The sequence below is a fragment of the Rana temporaria genome, chromosome 2 (assembly GCF_905171775.1).
Source record: "Rana temporaria chromosome 2, aRanTem1.1, whole genome shotgun sequence".
Lineage (NCBI taxonomy): Eukaryota > Metazoa > Chordata > Amphibia > Anura > Ranidae > Rana > Rana temporaria.
Window position 1 is genome coordinate 361,362,895 of NC_053490.1, and position 19,106 is coordinate 361,382,000.

The 19,106-nt window shown below is 45.9% G+C and overlaps 1 protein-coding gene across 1 annotated transcript in view; it reads right to left on the reverse strand.

Annotated features, from left to right (window-relative positions):
* The window catches only part of AHCYL1 (adenosylhomocysteinase like 1), an 810,468-nt gene that overhangs the window by 751,158 nt on the left and 40,204 nt on the right, over nt 1-19,106 (reverse strand). The gene's annotated exons all lie outside the window — the stretch shown is intronic.

The following is a 19,106-nucleotide window of genomic DNA, read 5'->3' on the forward strand; positions in this document are numbered from 1 at the left end:
TGGATTTATTATCAGTTTTGGGTTATTTCACTAATTTTGAATTCACTGCATATCTTTATTGATTGTTATCAGTCCCCTATGGACTGTCTTTATATTCACTTTTAGATTTTTAGTTTGCGCTCATCATTCTTTGTTACCGGTAAGTAACTTAGTTTTTCCCCTGATCGTCTTTCAGGACAGCCACCTGAGAGGATAACCGAGCACTTACCCTTAGGGCGGGACCACAGCTTGTAAGACCTTACGTCCAAAGGTCTGATCTTTAGCGGACAAGAGATCCACCCTATAGTGTCTCACGAAGGTGGCGAAGCTGGACCATGTTGCCGCTTTACAGATTTGTTCCGGCGTTGCTCCAGCTCTTTCTGCCTATGAGGCTGCCATTGATCTTGTGGAGTGCGCTCGGATACCCTCTGGGATCTGTATGCCTCCTAACTTATAAGCCTGTTCAATGGCTTCTCTTAACCATCTGGCTATGGTGTGTCTAGTGGCTCTATGCCCTTTCCTAGCTCCAGAGTGTAAAATAAAAAAAGAATCCGTCTTCCTGAGTGTTTTTGTCACTTCTAAATAATGTAAGACGCATCTCCTGACGTTTAAATTATGAAATGTAACTTCTTGTTCCTTAGAAGGATTCGGACAAAATGAAGGTCACACATCTTCCTGTTCCCTGTGGAATCTCGAGACTACTTTCGGCAGAAATCCTGGATCCATCTTGAAAATGATGCGGTCTGCAAAAATTTGAAAGAAGGGGGGTCTGATAGATAAGGCCTCTATCTCACTGACCCTTTTTGCTGTAGTAATTGCTACCAAAAAGACTGTTTTTAACGTCAACGTCTTTAGGCTACAATTCTCTAATGGTTCAAAGGGGTCTCCTGTCAAAGTTTGCAGCACTAATGACAGGTCCCACTTCGGAAAGACTGTACTTTGTATAGGTCTTTGTCTGCTCAGGGATCTGAAGAGTCTGATTATCCATGGATCAGATGCTAGTCTCTTTTCCTGAAAAACCGATAGGGCTGACACTTGACTCTTTAAGGTACTAATGCTTAGAATTTCTACAGAGTGGTGTAGAGAAAGGACTAAGACTGCCACTGAGTTCTGTATGTTGAAAGTGTTTTCTGTGCACCAGTTGTTAAAGCACTTCCACACTCTTTGATATATATTGCGTGTCTCCACTTTCCTGCTTTTTAGCAGTGTTGCTATTAAGCGGTTTGAGAACCCTTTAGCTTTCAGCAGCTGCTCCTCAGACACCAGGTGGCCAAGTCCCACCCTTTTACTTGGGGGCAGTATATTGGGCCTTGGGAGAGCAGATCTTCCTGTACTGGAAGTAACCAGGGGGGCTCTATAGCGAGTTATTTTAGCATAGAGAACCACAGTCTCTTGGGCCAATGGGGTGCTATGAGAATCAGTGTTGTATTCTCTATGCAAAGTTTCCTTATTACCGCTGCTATCAGTACTGGCGGGGGAAAGGCATAACATATTTTGAATGTCCACCTCTATGCCAACGCATCCACCCCTAGAGCCCCATCCTCTCTTTTTAGAGAAAATAATAGTTTGACTTTTTTGTTTTCTCTTGAGGCAAATAAGTCCACCTGAGGTGTTCCCCATTTCTGCGTGATTTGGTTGAACACCTCCTGGTTTAACGCCCAGTCGCCCTCTTTCACTTGCCTCCTGTTGAGAAAATCTGCCACTCTGTTTAAGTCCCCTTTTAGGTGGACTGCTGATCTTGAGTGTGTTTTTCTCTGCCCATTTCAGGATTTTCTCTGCCAGTGCCCACAGGGTTCCACTTCTTGTTCCTCCCTGTTTGTTTATATAGGCTATTACTGAGGCGTTGTAGGATCTGATCTGCAAGTGATAACCCTTTAGTTCTTTCTGGAAGGATTGAAGTGCAGACCCTACTGCCTTCAATTCCTTCCAGTTGGATGATCTCATCCGCTCTTCTTTTTCCCATGTCCCTTGTGTTATTTGGGAGCCTAGATGCGCTCCCCAACCTATGCCACTTGCGTCTGTGGTAAGGGTCTTGGAAATGGGAAGTGTCCATAGCCGACCTTGGGTTACATTTTCTCTTGTCCTCCACCACCACAGAGTTCTTTTTATCTTTGTTGGTATAAGAACCTGAGTGTCCAAGGACTCCTGCTTGTGATCCCATACTTTTAGTAGGAACATCTGCAGTGGTCGAAAATGTAAGGGTGCCCATTGTACCGCTGGGATTGCAGATGTTAGTAACCCCAGAGTTGACATCACCTTCCTGATGGTGCATGGTAAGCTTGCTTGTATTGCACTTACTTCCCTTTGTATTTTTGCGATCTTCTCTTTGGGCAGGAATATTTTTTGTTGGACCGTGTCCAGCACATATCCCAAGTATATTAACTGTTGAGTCAGTTGTAGGTTGGATTTTTCCACGTTTACTAACCAACCTAGATTTTTTTAGAAACGTTTGCGTGATCTCAAGATTCTTTTGCAATCTTTCTGGAGATTCTGCAAACAGAAGGAAGTCGTCTAAATATGCAATGATCGATATGCCTTGGACTCGCAAGGGTGCCAAGGCTTCTGCCAGAATCTTTGTAAATATTCTGGGTGAAGAGGAAAGGCCGAAGGGCAAGGCTCGGAACTGTAGGTGTCTGGTCTTGTCCTTGGTTTCTATCGCTAATCTTAGAAATTGTCAATTTTTGTGTATTGGGACGTGAAGATATGCGTCCTTTAAGTCTAGGGAAACTAGAAAACAGTTTGGTGGTAGTAGGGCCTTGACTGAATAAATTGAGTCCATCCTGAACCTTTTGTAGGTTATGGACACATTCAGGGGCTTGAGGTTTAGGATTGGTCTGACCTTCCCGGTGGGTTTTAGTACTCCGAACATGTGGGAGTAAAACCCTTGTCCCCTTTCTTCTTTTGGCACTTCTGTGACTACCTCCTGTCTTCTGAGATCCTCTATGGCTCTCATTAACCCTTCGGCTTTCCTTTTGTTTTTTGGGAGCTTGGTTGGATAAAATCTGTTTGGGGGTGGTTTTGAGAACTCCGGGTGATAACCGTCCCTTATTGTTCTCAAAATAAAGTGATTGGAAGTTATTTTTTCCCATTGTGGTAGGAAGGCCTTCCTCCTACCTTGATCACTTTGTCACTTCTTGTCAAAGGTTTGTTCAGGAGGACGAAAAATAGCTCCTCCTTTACCCTTCCCCTACGGCACCCAAGGTCTTTTTTGGTTATGTGCCTTGGGAGTTGTGTAACGGGGACCTTTTGGAACCCAAGTTGCACTTTTCTGCCTCGTTTTATTTTGTTGTGGCTGATTCCAGGGTGCTTTGCGTTTCAGCGGAAATGCTTTCTTTTTATCTGCTGTTCGATTTGGCACCTTCTCCAACCCTGGCCCAAATAGCAAATCCCCTGTGAATGGGATGCCACATAATTTGGTCTTAGATGCGCAGTCCCCCTGCCATGTCTTTAACCATAGGGCCCGTCTTGTGGAGTGAGCTAGTGCGGATTATCTGGCCGTTCTGCTGAGGCATCTGCAATGTAGGCTATGCCTCACAGAAGTGTGGGAAAAGAGGATAGGATTTGCTCTTTCGCAGTTCCTTCCTCAATGTGAGCCTGGATCTGGTTTAGCCAGAACTCCATATTTTTCGCCACAACTGACTGCCATTGCTGGTTTTAAACTTCCCAGCGTGGAGTCCCATGACTTTTTAAGTAATGAGTACATCCTTTTATCTATAGACTCGTATAGGATGCCCATATCTTCGAATGCCAAATCTGTATGCCTTGGTACCTGTGAAAAGGCGACATCTAGCTTTGGGACCTTATTCCATATTGATGATGGGTCATCTGAAAATGGGACAAGAGAAATTATAGACACAAAAAGCGTCTACACGGTAAATGCGCTGCCAAAATAATTTAAACTAAGCAGCCAACACAACAAAAAATAGATCACTTTTTGTCACAATAGAACACAAGAAAGACAAAAGTGTGGCGCTGATGAAAACATGAAAAAAAAGTCCATATGATAAGACAATTTCAAATAACAGATAGGCCAAAGTCCACAGTAGAAACAAATCCCTGAAGCAGATGAAGGACAATAGAGTATAAGTTCCTTAAACCATGGAGATGGATAAAGATGTCTGCTTACCAGATGTTGAGACTCGAGTAGGTATACACCTATCAAGTCATGCAGGCTTGTGAGGTTACTGAGAACCTGATGTCATCTGCTGGGGGAAAGAGATGTATGATCCGATAGTCCTTCCTCCTGGATGTTGTTGATTAACCGATAACCATATTGATGTCTCAGATATTGGAATCGATAATTTGCCAAAGGAAAATTAAAACACACATAGCGTGATACTGCGTATGATTTGAAATTTATTTTAAAAGGAAGTAAAAATTTACACTCACGTGTGACCGGAGTAATAAAGCGCTTGTACAAAAGTGGCAGAAAAGGTCAGTGTCTTCTCCCGACGCGTTTCGTTCAATAGAACATCGTCTTGGGGCACTGACGATGCCCCAAGACGATGTTCTATTGAACGAAACGCGTCGGGAGAAGACACTGACCTTTTCTGCCACTTTTGTACAAGCGCTTTATTACTCCGGTCACACGTGAGTGTAAATTTTTACTTCCTTTTAAAATAAATTTCAAATCATACGCAGTATCACGCTATGTGTGTTTTAATTTTCCTTTGGCAAATTATCGATTCCAATATCTGAGACATCAATATGGTTATCGGTTAATCAACAACATCCAGGAGGAAGGACTATCGGATCATACATCTCTTTCCCCCAGCAGATGACATCAGGTTCTCAGTAACCTCACAAGCCTGCATGACTTGATAGGTGTATACCTACTCGAGTCTCAACATCTGGTAAGCAGACATCTTTATCCATCTCCATGGTTTAAGGAACTTATACTCTATTGTCCTTCATCTGCTTCAGGGATTTGTTTCTACTGTGGACTTTGGCCTATCTGTTATTTGAAATTGTCTTATCATATGGACTTTTTTTTCATGTTTTCATCAGCGCCACACTTTTGTCTTTCTTCATCTGAAAATGGGAACCGTTTCTTTAACGCATTAGAAAAAAATGGTTTTCTTTCTGGGTCTTGCCATTCTTTCTTAATTGCTTCGACTAACACGTCGTGAACCGGAAAATTATTTATTTCCTGCTCCCCTAATCCCTCATACATCTGGTCATGTAGGGATAGAGTCTTATTCTCTGCTTGTATACCCAGAGTGGTATAAATAGCTCCCTACTAGAGGATGATCAACATCCTCTAGTGAGAGTTGTAACGGGACGGCTTCCTGGAATCTCCTTCCTGAGCCTCCTCCTCTGACTCTTGGGAACCAGACACTGCATTGTCAGGTTCCTCTTCCGCCTCCTCTCTAGGAGTAATTGAAGGGCCTGCACAGGTGGAAGGTATTATTTCTGGTATTTTAACTGCTGTCTGGGCTGAAGGAGAAGCTGACTGAAGCTGCGGGATCTGGAAACCTTCAAAGAAGGTTTTAAAGGATTCAAAGGTATTAGATAATTCTTTAACAGATGATGCTAGCTCAATATGATCAGTATTGTGTTCCTGTACTAGCTGGTTAAAACAGTCACTACAAATTGCTTTTCTCCAAGAATCTCTAAGTGTAGCTTTGCAAGATGGGCACTTCCTTTTTGAACTGTGAGTGGGCTTATTTTTGTCTGTTTTCTGAAAGACATAAGGAACAAGCACTCCACAGTTAATACCAGAAACCTGCCCCTGCCCACGGCAGGTGCGCAGTGCCTACATGTGGGCTTACCTCACTAGGGGCCCCATGCATTACCCTCTGACACTGAAGGACTTGGCTACCCCCCCTTTCTTTTCCCTTGGGGCGGGAGGAGGGGTTGTGGGTTCAGGCTTGGGGAGATCCACCCTAGGTTCCCCTTACCTTTGCATGGCTGGAGCTGGTCTCTGCTGGAGCAGGCTCTCTTCCCTCCGCTTCCGACATTCTCTTTGTCACCAGGGTGCGTTGTGCTGTCTCTACAGCATGTGCAGCTCCTCCAGCCTCTGCCTGGCTCCATTTCATAGTACGCGGCCGGAACCGGAAGCTGTGACCCCGGAAGTGCACGCCCCCGTTGCCGGAATGACGTCACCCGCCTGCGCCTTTGAATCCCCAACCTGCGCTGCCATACACATGCTGCGGTATGGGACTGCTGGCTTGCGCACCTCCTCTCACCGCACTCGGTGATGAAATGGAGCCCCCTCGACCTACATCTGCGCTCAGGGATGCGAGGGTGGCCAACGTCTGACAGGTTAGTAACCTGTTTGTCCCAGGACGCCTCTGCTCCCTTTCTGGACAGTCTTGCCTGGGCCTCCCTGGCTCTCCTGGCAGGTTCCTGCTGGTGTCTCCCCTCTGTATGAAACACAAATAACTGAGGAGCCAGCAGGGGAGGAGGAAATTTATAGAAGGCTGGCGCAGTGTTTCCTACAGAAGGGAGGAGCCAAGGTCTCTCAGGTGGCTGTCCTGAAAGACAATTAGGGGAAAAACTGAGCTGCTGAGTGTAGTGTGAGGGGTTATGACTAGAGGTCGACCGATATGGGTTTTTCTCTGGCCGATGCCGATATTTAGAAATCAGGCCGGCCGATGGCCGATATATGATGCCGATTTTTGCAGCCGATATTTTAGGGCGATTTATTTAAAAAAAAAAAATGGCAGGTGGCACCTAATTGGCACTGGCAGGTTGCACTGGATGGCACTGGAAGATGGCACTAGCAGATGGCACTGATTGGCAGGTGGCACTGGCAGGCACTAACAGGTGGCACTGGCAAGTGGTACTGGTTGGCATTGATTGGCAGGTGGCACTGGATGGCATTGGCAGGTGGCACTGGATGGCATTGGCAGGTGGCACTGGATGGCATTGGCAGGTGGCACTGGATGGCACTACTTAGCATTGGCAGGTGGCACTGATTGGCAGATGGCACTGATTGGCACTAACAGGTGACACTGGCAGATGGCACTGATTGGCATTGGCAGGTAGCGCTGGATGGCAGGTGGTACTGGATGGTGGCACTGGTGCAAAAAAATGGTGTAACCCCCCCACCAACTATAGTCCCCTCCCTCAGTAGACCCCCCCCCCGTACAGACAAAAGCCCCCCCCCTCGTGCAGACACAAGCCCCCTCCCCCCTCGGTGCAGACACAAGCCCCCCCTTAGTGCAGACACAAGCCCCCCCTTAGTGCAGACACAAGCCCCCCCTTAGTGCAGACACAAGCCCCCCCCCCTTAGTGCAGACACAAGCCCCCCCCCTTAGTGCAGACACAAGCCCCCCCCCTTAGTGCAGACACAAGCCCCCCCTTAGTGCAGACACAAGCCCCCCCTTAGTGCAGACACAAGCCCCCCCTTAGTGCAGACACAAGCCCCCTTTAGTGCAGACACAAGCCCCCCCTAGTGCAGACACAAGCTCCCCCTTAGTGCAGACACAAGCCCCCCCTCACAGACCTCAGACAGCCGTGTGTGTGTGTGTCACTCGAGCGCGGGCTCCTCCTCCTCTGTCAGTGTAAACAGAGAGGAGGGCGCCGCCGGGTGTACCAAGATGGCCGCGGCTCCAGAGCTAGGCCGAAGCCGTGGCCTTTCCTAACGCTATGGCCGCGGCGGCAATTCGCGGCGGACCCGAAAGGGGTGACACGTTCGGATCACCGATCAACAGGGATCCGTTGCACCACTAGCGGGCAAGTGAAATATCGGCCTTTTTTTGATAAAAATCGGCCGATGACGATTTCTCAAAAATGCCCGAAAATCGGCCGATATATCGGCCGACCGATATATCGGTCGACCTCTAGTTATGACCAGAGGTCCGCCCCCTGGGCAGGGCTGTTTAGCTTTGCTAAAGATTACATGTTTTAACTATTTAAATGTCTGCCTAGTCCTCTCCTGATAGACAGAACATGATTATAAGATTATAAGGAAGCTGTGTCCGTCCATGGATGAAACAGAAAACCATTCCTGTTTTGGAGGTCGTCTCATTGTTGCCCATCTAGTGCACCTGTTAATTTCAATTAACAACAGCTGAAACTGATTAACAACCCCCTCTGTATACACCCCTCCCCCTCTGCTACTTAACTGACCAGTGTTCCTTTAATTTTTTTGAGCAGTGTATTTTCATGAACTAACTTAATACGATTTTAGTCTACTAAAATACGACTAAAACTAAAACAATTAGGATGGCTAAAATAAGTCTAAAACTAAAATAGCATTTTAGTCAAAACACTATGATGAACAGTAAATTGAAGTTTGACGTCAAAATTAACATTTTAATATTTTCAAGTTGTACTTCTGCTTGTCAAAAAGCAATATACAATATTTGTTTGTTTGAGACAATATATTGCAATGGTTAAATCAGTGTCTGCAGTGCGGCAAACATGTGGAAGAAGGTGCTCTAGTCAGATGAGACCAACATTGAACTTTTCGGCCTAAAAGCAAAAGCTATGTGTAGCGGAAAACAAACACTGCACATCACTCTGAACACACCATTCCCACGTGAAAAATGGTGGTGGCATCATCATGTTGTGGGGATGCTTTTCTTCAGCAGGAACAGGGAAGCTGGTCAGAGTTGATGGGAAGATGGATGGAGCCAAATACAGGGCAATCTTAGAAGAAAACCTGTTAAGAGTCTGCAAAAGACTTGAGACTGGGGCCAAGGTTCACCTTCTAGCACAGGGATATGCAATTAGCGGACCTCCAGCTGTTGCAGAACTACAATTCCCATGAGGTATAGCAAGACTCTGACAGCCACAAGCATGGCACCCAGAGCCAGAGGCATGATGGGACTTGTAGTTTTGCAACAGCTGGAGGTCCGCTAATTGCATATCCCTGTTCTAGCAGGACAATGACCCTAAACATACAGCCAGAGCTACAATGGAATGATTTAGATCAAAACATATTCATGTGTTAGAACAGTTCAGTCAAAGTCCAGACCTAAATCCATTGTTACTGTGGTCAGGAAATTCAAATCCAGAAATCCAAAAATAAAATAAGATGCAACACCATTGCACAGAGAAGCCCCTTTACCTCCTCTTGTCGAGTCCCCGACCAGCACTCCCTTGCCCCATTTTATTATGCATATCTTTTTAGCAAGCCGTGTGCCGAGAATCATCCGTGAGTGCAGATTATCTTTGACTGGTGCGTTACAGTTTACACCTACTACTCTCTCACATTTAACCTTACATGCCTCCTCTGCGTCCCCCCCTCCCCCCTTACATACCCAATCTTTCCCCAACCTACAATAGTGTACGCCACCTATAAAGCGCACAGAATCTGCTTTAACCACTTCCCATCCGGGCCAATTCTGGCACTTCGCTCCTACATGTAAAAATCATATTTTTGTTGCTATAAAATTACATAGAACCCCCAAACATTATGTATGTTTTTTTTTTTTAGCAGAGACCCTAGAGAATACAATGGCGGTCATTGCAACTTTATCTCGCACGGTATTTGCGCAGCAATTTTTCAAACACGTTTTTTGGAGAAAAAAAAAACATTAAAGTTAGCCCAATTTTTTCGCATAATGTGAAAGATAATGTTACGCCGAGTAAATAGATACCTTACATGTCACAAAATTGCACACACTCGTGGAATAGCGCCAAACTTTGGTACTTAAAAATCCCCATAGGGGACACTTAAAATTTTACTGGTTACATGTTTTGAGTTACAGAGGAGGTCTAGGCTAGAATTATTGCTCCCGCTCCAACGTTCGCCAACATACCTCACATACCGTTTTCATATGTGGGTGGGACTTACGTATGTGTTCGCTTCTGCATGCGAAATACCAGGGACAGGGGCACTTTTTTATTATTGTTAATTCTATTTTAAACTTTTTACTTTGACACTTTTTAAAAATAAAATACAAATTTGATCACTTGTATTCCTATTGCAAGTAATGTAAACATCCCTTGTAATAGGAATAAGCACGACAGGTCCTTTTTACAGTGAGATATGGGGTCAATAAGACCCCACATTTCACCTCTAGGCTGGGAAGCCCAATATAAAAAATAAATAAAAAAATCACAGCTTCCCAGACATTTTTTTTAATGCAGAGGCCAGACGTGATGTCATAACATCGTGCCCAGCCACTGAACGATCATAGAGAGACTCCTGCGACCATCTGGTAGGCTCTATGGTAGGCATCCGGGCTGGCAGATCTGTTCTCCGACTCACCGATCGCAGCAGTGAATCAGTAGAAGTAGAGGCTGGGAGGGGGGGGGGGGGTCACGTCTCGCCGCCTGCAAGAACGATCAATCGGCGGAACAGCCACTATGATCGTTCTTATGGTGCACAGAATTGCTGGCTCTAAAGAATTATATCTGAATGATGCCTGTAGCTGCAGGCATCATTCAGATATTCCCGCTCAAAGTCAAGGACGTATATAGACGTACCTTGGGTGGGAAGTAGTGAAATATGATAAAGCAATAAAATCAGGAACCGTTCACCACCACCACCGTCTCCACAAATTAATTTCCTTTTTTAGGCAAGAAAAAAAAAAGAAGAAGAATAGCCCTTAACATGCATTAAAGCGGGGGTTCACCCTATTAAAAAAAAAAAAAATTATAATTTATTCTAGCATTACATTCGGCATCGTAGCGCGAGCTACAGTATGCCGGTCTTACATTTTTTATCCCCGTACTCACTGTGCTATTCCACATTGAAGATTCCGGTGAATGGGCGTTCCTATGGTGAGAGAAGGTGATTGACGGCCGGCCCTGGCACGTCACGCTTCTCCGGAAATAGCCGAAATAGGCTTGGCTCTTCACGGCGCCTGCGCATAGCCTGTGCGCAGGCGCCGTGAAGAGCCGAGACCTACTCCGGCTGTCTTCGGGGAGCGTGACGTGCCAGAGCCGGCCGTCAATCATCCTCCCTCTCCATAGGCACGCCCATTCCCCGCGGGAGTCGGAATCTTGAATGTACAATAGCACAGTGAGTACGGAGATAAAAAATGTAAGACCGGCATACTGTAGCTCGCGCTACGATGCCGAATGTAATGCTGCACTGTTGTTAAGGAGGGTGAACCACCGCTTTAAGTTTAAGGAACATGTGAAGCTGAATGGTTGATATGCCTGCTACTTGGATTTTGTTTGTTTTTTGTAAATTAAATTTACATCAGAAAACCTAATCACTAAAAGTGTATCATGTTAAAATATATTAAGGAACCTCCTTTGGGTATTAATGTTTAGGATATAGATTATCTACAAATTACTTGCATAGATGGAAAGAGAAATAAATACAGAGCACATGTGGGAGAACTGTGGATTATAAAACTTGTGTAATCTCAACCCAATGCACAGGCTTAGTGAATTCTAAAATATATCCAAAAGCAGATTAAAGATGTTCAGGAGTTAAATCAGCATCAGTCAAAGGTCTAAACAATACATGTCTGAGCAGCACAGCTTTAGCAGATTATAAAACAAGCCATCAAAATGCAAAAAAAAAAAAAAGGAGCATGCTTGAAACGGGATTTCCCTACTAAAATACAAATATGTTTTATAACCAGCAGGTGGTTTATGATAATGCAGAAACTTCTATGTTAGATCAGGAAATGTATAAGCACCGGTACATGAACCTCCATATAGTACTTTAAAAGCCACTGTCACCTTGTCCATTCAAAAGAAAAATAACAGTGGGGAAGATTCAGGTAGCTAAGCTATAAATCACGGCGGCACAGCGTAGTGTATTTACGCTACGCCTCCGCAACTTACAGGAGCAAGTGCAGTATTCACAAAGCACTTGCTCCGTAAGTCGCGGTGGCGTAGCGTAAATGGGGCCAGCGTAAGCGTGCGTAATTCAAATTGGGAAGGGGGGGCGTGTTTTATGGTAATATGTGATGACCTGCCGTGATTGACGTGCGTGTACATATCCCAGTGTGCATTGCTTCCAAGTACGGCGTAACGACGTATTGGTTTTGACGAACGTACATTACGTCCAGCCCTATTCGCAAACGACTTACGCAAACGACGTAAATAATTCAAATTTTAAAGCGGGAACGACGTCCATACTTAACATTGGCTGCGCCTCCTAATAGCAGGAGCAGCCTTACGCCGAAAAAGCCTTAACACAAACGACGTAAAAAACGAACGCCGGGCGCACGGACGTTTGTTAATCGGCGTACCTAGGAAATTAGCATATTCTACGCCGACAACAACGGAAGCGCCCCTAGCGGCCAAAGTTATATTGCACAAAATTGTACGCCGCCGCAATCAAGTTACGTCGGTGGAGGAAGCCTATTTTTTCAGCGTAACTGCCTTTGTGAATCGGCGTAACGCTACGCGGGCGCGGAATTTAAATTACGGTGGCGTACCTGGAGATACGCCGCCGCAAAAGGTATGTGAATCTACCCCAGTGTCTTTTCAAAGTTGCCCTATATCCACTAGGGATGAGCCGAACACCCCCCTGTCTGGTTCGCACCAGAACTTGCGAACACACCAAATGTTCGTGTGAACTTTAGAACCCTATTAACTACTAGCCGACCGCGCACCGTCATTATACGGCGGCAGGTCGGCTCTCCTGGGCGAGAGCCCGTAGCTATACGTCCGCTCTCCGAGCGGCCACTAGGGGCGCGTGCGCGCCCCCCGCTTGCCCCCGACTCCCGTGCGTGTGCCCGGCGGGCTCGATCGCCGCCGGGCACCCGCGATTGCTCGTTACAGAGCGGGGACCGGGAGCTGTGTGTGTAAACATACAGCTCTCGGTCCTGTCAGCAGGGGAAATGCTGATCTTCTGTTCATACAATGTATGAACAGAGGATCAGTGTTTCCCCTAGTGAGGCCACCCCCCCCCCCCCCACAGTAAGATAACACACAGGGACATACTTAACCCCTTCCCCGCCCCCTAGTGTTAACCCCTTCACTGCCAGTGGCATTTTTATAGTAATCCAATGCATTTTTATAGCACTAATCGCTATAAAAATGCCAATGGTCCCAAAAATGTGTCAAAAGTGTCCGAAGTGTCCGCCATAATGTCGCAGTACCGAAAGAAAAAAAAAATCGCTGATCGCCGCCATTACTAGTAAAAAAAATATATTAATAAAAATGCCATAAAAATACCCCCTATTTTGTAAACGCTATAACTTTTGCGCAAACCAATCAATAAACGCTTATTGCGATTTTTTTTACGAAAAATATGTAGAAGAATACGTATCGGCCTAAACTGAGGAAAAAAATGTTTTTTATATATTTTTGGGGGATATTTATTACAGCAAAAAGTAAAAAAATATTTTTTTTTTTCAAAATTGTCGCTCTATTTTTGTTTATAGCTCAAAAAATAAAAACCGCAGAGGTGATCAAATACCACAAAAAGAAAGCTCTATTTGTGGAAAAAAAAGGACACCAATTTTGTTTGGGAGCCACGTCGCACGACCGTGCAATTGTCAGTTAAAGCGGTGCAGTCCCAAATCACAAAAAGTGCTCTGGTCTTTGGGCAGCAATATGGTCCGGGGGTTAAGTGGTTAAAGTCTATGGGACTCAAACGTTTGAAATCTAAAGTGCTAATTTTAAAGGCCAATATGCAAGTTATTGTCCTAAAAAGTGTTTGGAGACCTGGGTCCTGTCCCAGGGGACATGTATCAATGCAAAAAAAAAGTGTTTTAAAAACGGCCGTTTTTTCGGGAGCAGTGAATTTAATCATGTTAAAAGTGAAACAAAGTGAAATATTCCTTTAAATTTCGTACCTAGAGAGGGGGGGTGTAAAGTTAGCATGTGAAATATCGCATGTTTCCCGTACTTAGAACTGTCACTGCACAAAGTGTAATTTCTGAAGGAAAAAAAAGACATTTAAAACCGGACTTGCGGCTATAATGAATTGTCGGCTTTGGCAATTCAGAGGATTCATTCATTTAAAAAATAGCGTGGGGGTCCCCCAAAATTTAATTACCAGGCCCCTTAGGTCTGGTATAGATATTAAGGGGAACCCCGCCATCAATTAAAAAAAGAAATGGACGTGGGGTTCCCTTCAGGTCTGGTGTGGATTTTAAGGGGAACTCCACCCCAAATTTAAAAAAAAAATGGCATGGAGTTGCCCCAAAAATCCACACCAGACCCCTTATCCGAGCATGTTAACCTGGCCAGCCGCAGAAAAGAGGGGGGGACAGAGTGCGGCCCCCCCTCTCCTGAACCGTACTAGGCCACATGCCCTCAACATGGGGAGGATGTCCTCATGTTGATGGGGAAAAGGGCCTCATCCCCACAACTAGGGATGTCCCGATACCGATACAAGTATCGGTACCGAGCATTTCCCCCTGAGTACTTGTACTCGGGGGAAATGCTCCGATGCCTCAGCCGATACCTGGGCAGGCAGGGGAGTTGCAAGTCTTCTCCCCCCGTGCTCTGTGCAGTCTTTCCTCCCCTCCCGTGCACTCTTTCCTCCTCTCCCGTGCTCCGTGCACTCTTCTCTCCCCCCCGTCCGTGCCGCTCTTCTCTCCCCCCCGTCCGTGCCGCTCTTCTCTCCCCCCCGTCCGTGCCGCTCTTCTCTCCCCCCCGTCCGTGCCGCTCTTCTCTCCCCCCCCCCTGTCCATGCCACTATTCTCTCCCCCCCCGTCCATGCCACTCTTCTCTCCCCCCCCCGTCCGTGCCACTCTTCTCTCCCCCCCCCCATCCGTGTGGGAGGATGGAGAGTGGAGGTAGGAGCTGGCAAATCCGGCTCCTACCTTTTTAGAATGGACAGAGTCAGTGATCACTGACTGTCCATTCACATAACTGAGCATCGTAACTTGTGTTTACGATGCTTCAGTTTATGAATGGAGAGGAGCTTCCCTCCATTCATTTCAGGTCTGTTAAGACTCCTGATATCTCACCAAAGACCCCCAACAGGGCTGATAAAAAAAAAATTGCAATAAATATAAAAAAACAAAACAAAAAAAAATGTAAATAAAAAAACAAAAAAAACAAAAAACACACTGACAATTCACCCCCCCCCCCCAAAAAACAAAAACAAAAAATCACTGTTAAAAAAAAAAATTGTAGAGAAAAAAAATAGAAAAAAAACACCACTGTCACATGACATTAAAAAAAGTATCGGTATTCGGTATCGGCGAGTACTTGAAAAAAAGTATCGGTACTTGAACTCGGTCTCAAAAAAGTGGTATCGGGACAACCCTACCCACAACCCTTGCCCGGTGGTTGTGGGGGTCTGCAGGCGGGGGGCTTATCAGAATCTGGAAGACCCCTTTAACAAAGGGGACCCCCAGATCCTGGCCCCCCCCCCAATGTGAATTGGTAATGGGGTACATTGTACCCCTACCATTTCACGAAGGAAGTGTAAAATAGTTGGAAAAAACACACACACACACACACAAACAGTCCTTTATTAAAAAGAGATAAAAAAAAAAGGAAAAAAAATCCAGCGGTGGTAATCCACTCGTTCCCGGATTCCTGCTCCAATTTTGTCTGTATCCAGCGACGGGTGATCTCCTCTCCGGTCCAGCGATGAGATCATCCGGCATCCAGAGCTCCAGAGCACAGCATCGGAGGGCGCCTCTGTCCGCCGGACACAGCCCAGCAGAATGACGCGGCTGGAGCTATGACATTTCTTATATAGGGGAGGCGGGGCCACCCGTCACGTGACCCCGTCCCCTCTGACGCAAGGGGGAAGACTGGGCTTCCCCAGTGACGTAGCAGAGGGTGCGGGGTCACGTGACGGGTGGCCCTGCCTCCCCTATATAAGAAATGTCATAGCTTCAGCCGCGTCATTCCGCTGGGCTGTGTCCGGCGGAGAGAGGCGGCCTCCGATGCTGTGCTCTGGAGCTCTGGATGCCGGATGATCTTCTCATCGCTGGACCGGAGAGGAGATCACCCGTCGCTGGATACAGACAACGTTGGAGCAGGAAGCCGGGACCGAGTAGATTACCACTAGGGGTGCAACGGATCAAAAAAACTCACGGATCGATCACGGATCAGATAATTTCCGGATCAGCAAAAAAAAAATGATTTAGGAAAAAAACTTGGGATTCAAGTCTGGGCTCTAGCTGGGCCAATGGCTCTATATGGTAATATCCACCATTGCCCCCCACTCGTCATTGTAATGTCCCCCATTGTCCCCCATTCGTCATCACCATTACTATTCCAGTCCAACATTGCCCCCACACTAGTAAACACTATAATAATAGCCAGTTTAACACTGCCCCCACTAGTAATCACTGTAATATAATAGCCAGTCCAACATCCAACTCACTGTACTTGCACTGTAATGTCCACCATTGTCCCCCACTCGTCATCACCATCACTGTTCCAGACAAGTCCAACATTGCCCCCACACTAGTAAAGAACACTGAGTCCCCGTCCTTCATAGCGGCGCTCACTGTTCCCCCTCAAGCTCCACACGTTCATCCTGATTCCCAGAGCACAGCCAAGACAGCCAGCCAATCCGGGCAGCCATCACGCGGGGCAAATCAGGTGAAGAGACGGGACATCCCATCCAACCAATCACAGCCAATCTGTGATTGGTTGGGGTGGAGCAAGATGGCCGCCGCTCCGGAGCTAGGCCGAAGCCGGGGACTTTCCTACGGCCGAGACTCCGGAGCGCTCGGCGGATAGCGTGGTGAGCCGATCCAAACGGCACACCACGCCCCCCGCCCGCAGACCCCCACAACCACCGGGCATCCTCCCCATGTTGAGGGCATGTGGCCTGGTACGGTTCAGGAGAGGGGGGGCACACTCTGCCCCCCCTCTTTTCTGCGGCCGGCCAGGTTAACGTGCTCGGATAAGGGGTCTGGTGTGGATTTTTGGGGGAACCCAAAAAATCCACACCAGACCTGAAGGGGGGGGGACCCCCATGCTTTTTTTTTTATGAATGAATTTTTTCTGAATTGCCAGAGCCGACAACTCATTATAGCCGCAAGTCAGTTTTAAATGTCTTTTTTTTTCTTTCAGAAATGACACTTTGTGCAGGGACAGTTCTAAGTACGGGAAACATGCAATATTTCACATGCTAACTTTACACCCCCCCTAGGTACAAAATTTAAAGGAATATTTCACTTTTATTGTTTCACTTTTAGCATTATTAAATTCACTGCTCCCGAAAAAACATCAGTTTTTAAAACTTTTTTTTGCATTGATACATGTCCCCTGGGACAGGACCCAGGTCCCCAAACACTTTTTAGGACAATAACTTGCATATTAGCCTTTAAAATTAGCACTTTAGATTTCTCCCATAGACTTTAACAGGGTGTTCCGCGGCTTTTCGAATTTGCCGCAAACATCCCAAATTGTTTGTTGTTCGCCGCACAGACAATGTTGGAGTCGAACACGAGTTTGACTCGAAGTCGAAGCTCATCCCTAATATCCACTAATAGAAACCAAACGCTTGATACTGCAAATGTCTTGTTCAGATCATAATATTCAATAAATGTGTTTGATACTGTCCAGCAAAATATATTTTACCACATGTAATCAGTGAGATTTTTGTTAATTATTCTTGGGATTAGTACAAAAAACGGGGAGTATTATTTGCTGGCTAGTATGCAATCTTGGCACCATCTTTTGGATTCATAGCAAGAATTATTATATCTTCTGGAACAGCAAGAAAAGGAGGACATACTGGTTAAAGTGGATGTAAACCCTCCATACACCCAGTGAAGTGAACAGCCTCAGATGATACACAGGGATGAAACCAATCTCCCTACATAGGTTTTACATTTATATCTGCTGTCTTCACATTTATATACTGTTTAGAAAGTTGAGATTGTGTTAGGAGATTTTCTCTTCCTGGTTAAAACCTAGAGGGTGATGTCTGGGCATACAGCCAAGATAGCCAACATTGCTGACTGGAGGAAAGGCACACACCCCCATCTCATCATAGGCAGAGACTCTCAGAGGTGTTTTGTAATAGGACCTGCTGTCTGCTAATCTATTTTAACAACCTTCCCGGACTTAAAAGTCTGAGAATTTGTCAGGAGTTATCTTATAGTCTTGTAGCGAGCATAATAGCCATCAGGAAAAAAAAGATGTTAATAGAGTGATGTTAATAGCTTTTAAAACCCACTCTAAACAAATTAAGATTGAAACAATTTACATACAGTAGTTGCATACTTGGTAAGATTGAATAAAGGCACCAGTCCATCTAGGTCACAGGTGTCAAACACAAGGCCCCCAGGCCGTATCCAGCCCTCCAGGCCAATTTTAATGTGGCCCTTGCACCTCTCCTGCAGCTGCAGGAGAGCCCCAGCCCTCCTCTGGTCCTCCTTCAGACCCCTATTACTGCTTTTAAGCAATGCATCCAGCTTCTTCCCAGCAGCAGCATAAGGAAAAAGAAGTGCACTGTGATGTAAGGGAGAGTGGGATTCTCTGATGGTCGGGTGGCTCTTGACATCTAATGTAAGGGGAGGGGATGCGCTGGACATCTTTTCTTACAGATACAACCAGCCCTTTTGAGGGCAATCATAATGCTGATGCGGCCCACAATGAAATTGAGTTTGACACCCCTGATCTAGGTGAACCTAAATGTGTTTATGTCACTACCATTTTCCATATCCCTGTACATTGTGCTCGCTAAAAAAACACATCTAAAAGTTGTTTTAATTTATCTACACTCCCCATTGACACTGCCAACTGTTGAAGGGAGATCCACATCCTTACCACTCTAACCATAAAAAAAGTTTGAACAGTTTGAGCCGCTCCCCCAACTTCATTGTGTGGCCAAGTGTCTTCTTTAGAGCACTTTAGGTTAAACAGTTTCCTCCCAATGCTAGAGTCGCCAAAGATTTTAATAATGCAATTCTCTCTTAAAGTTGTAAAAAACAAAACAAAAACACTCAGCGCCAGATTCTTGTAGATCGCCGCATCTTTGCGGCAGCGTAACGCATCTCATTTTCGTTACGCCGTCGCAAGTTTTATGGGCAAGTGCTTGATTCACAAAGCACTTGCCTGTAAAGTTGCGGCGGCGTAGCGTAAATCCTCCAGCGCAAGCCCGCCTAATTCAAATGATCCGGGTAGGGGGTGTGGATCATTTAAATTAGGCGCGTTCCCGCGCCGAACTTGCTGCGCATGCGCCGTCCCTAAAATTTCCCGACGTGCATTGCGCTAAATGACGTCGCAAGGACGTGATTGGTTTCGACGTTAACGTAAATGGCATCCAGCGCCATTCACGGACGACTTACGCAAACAACGTAAATTTTCAAATTTCAACGTGGGAACGACAG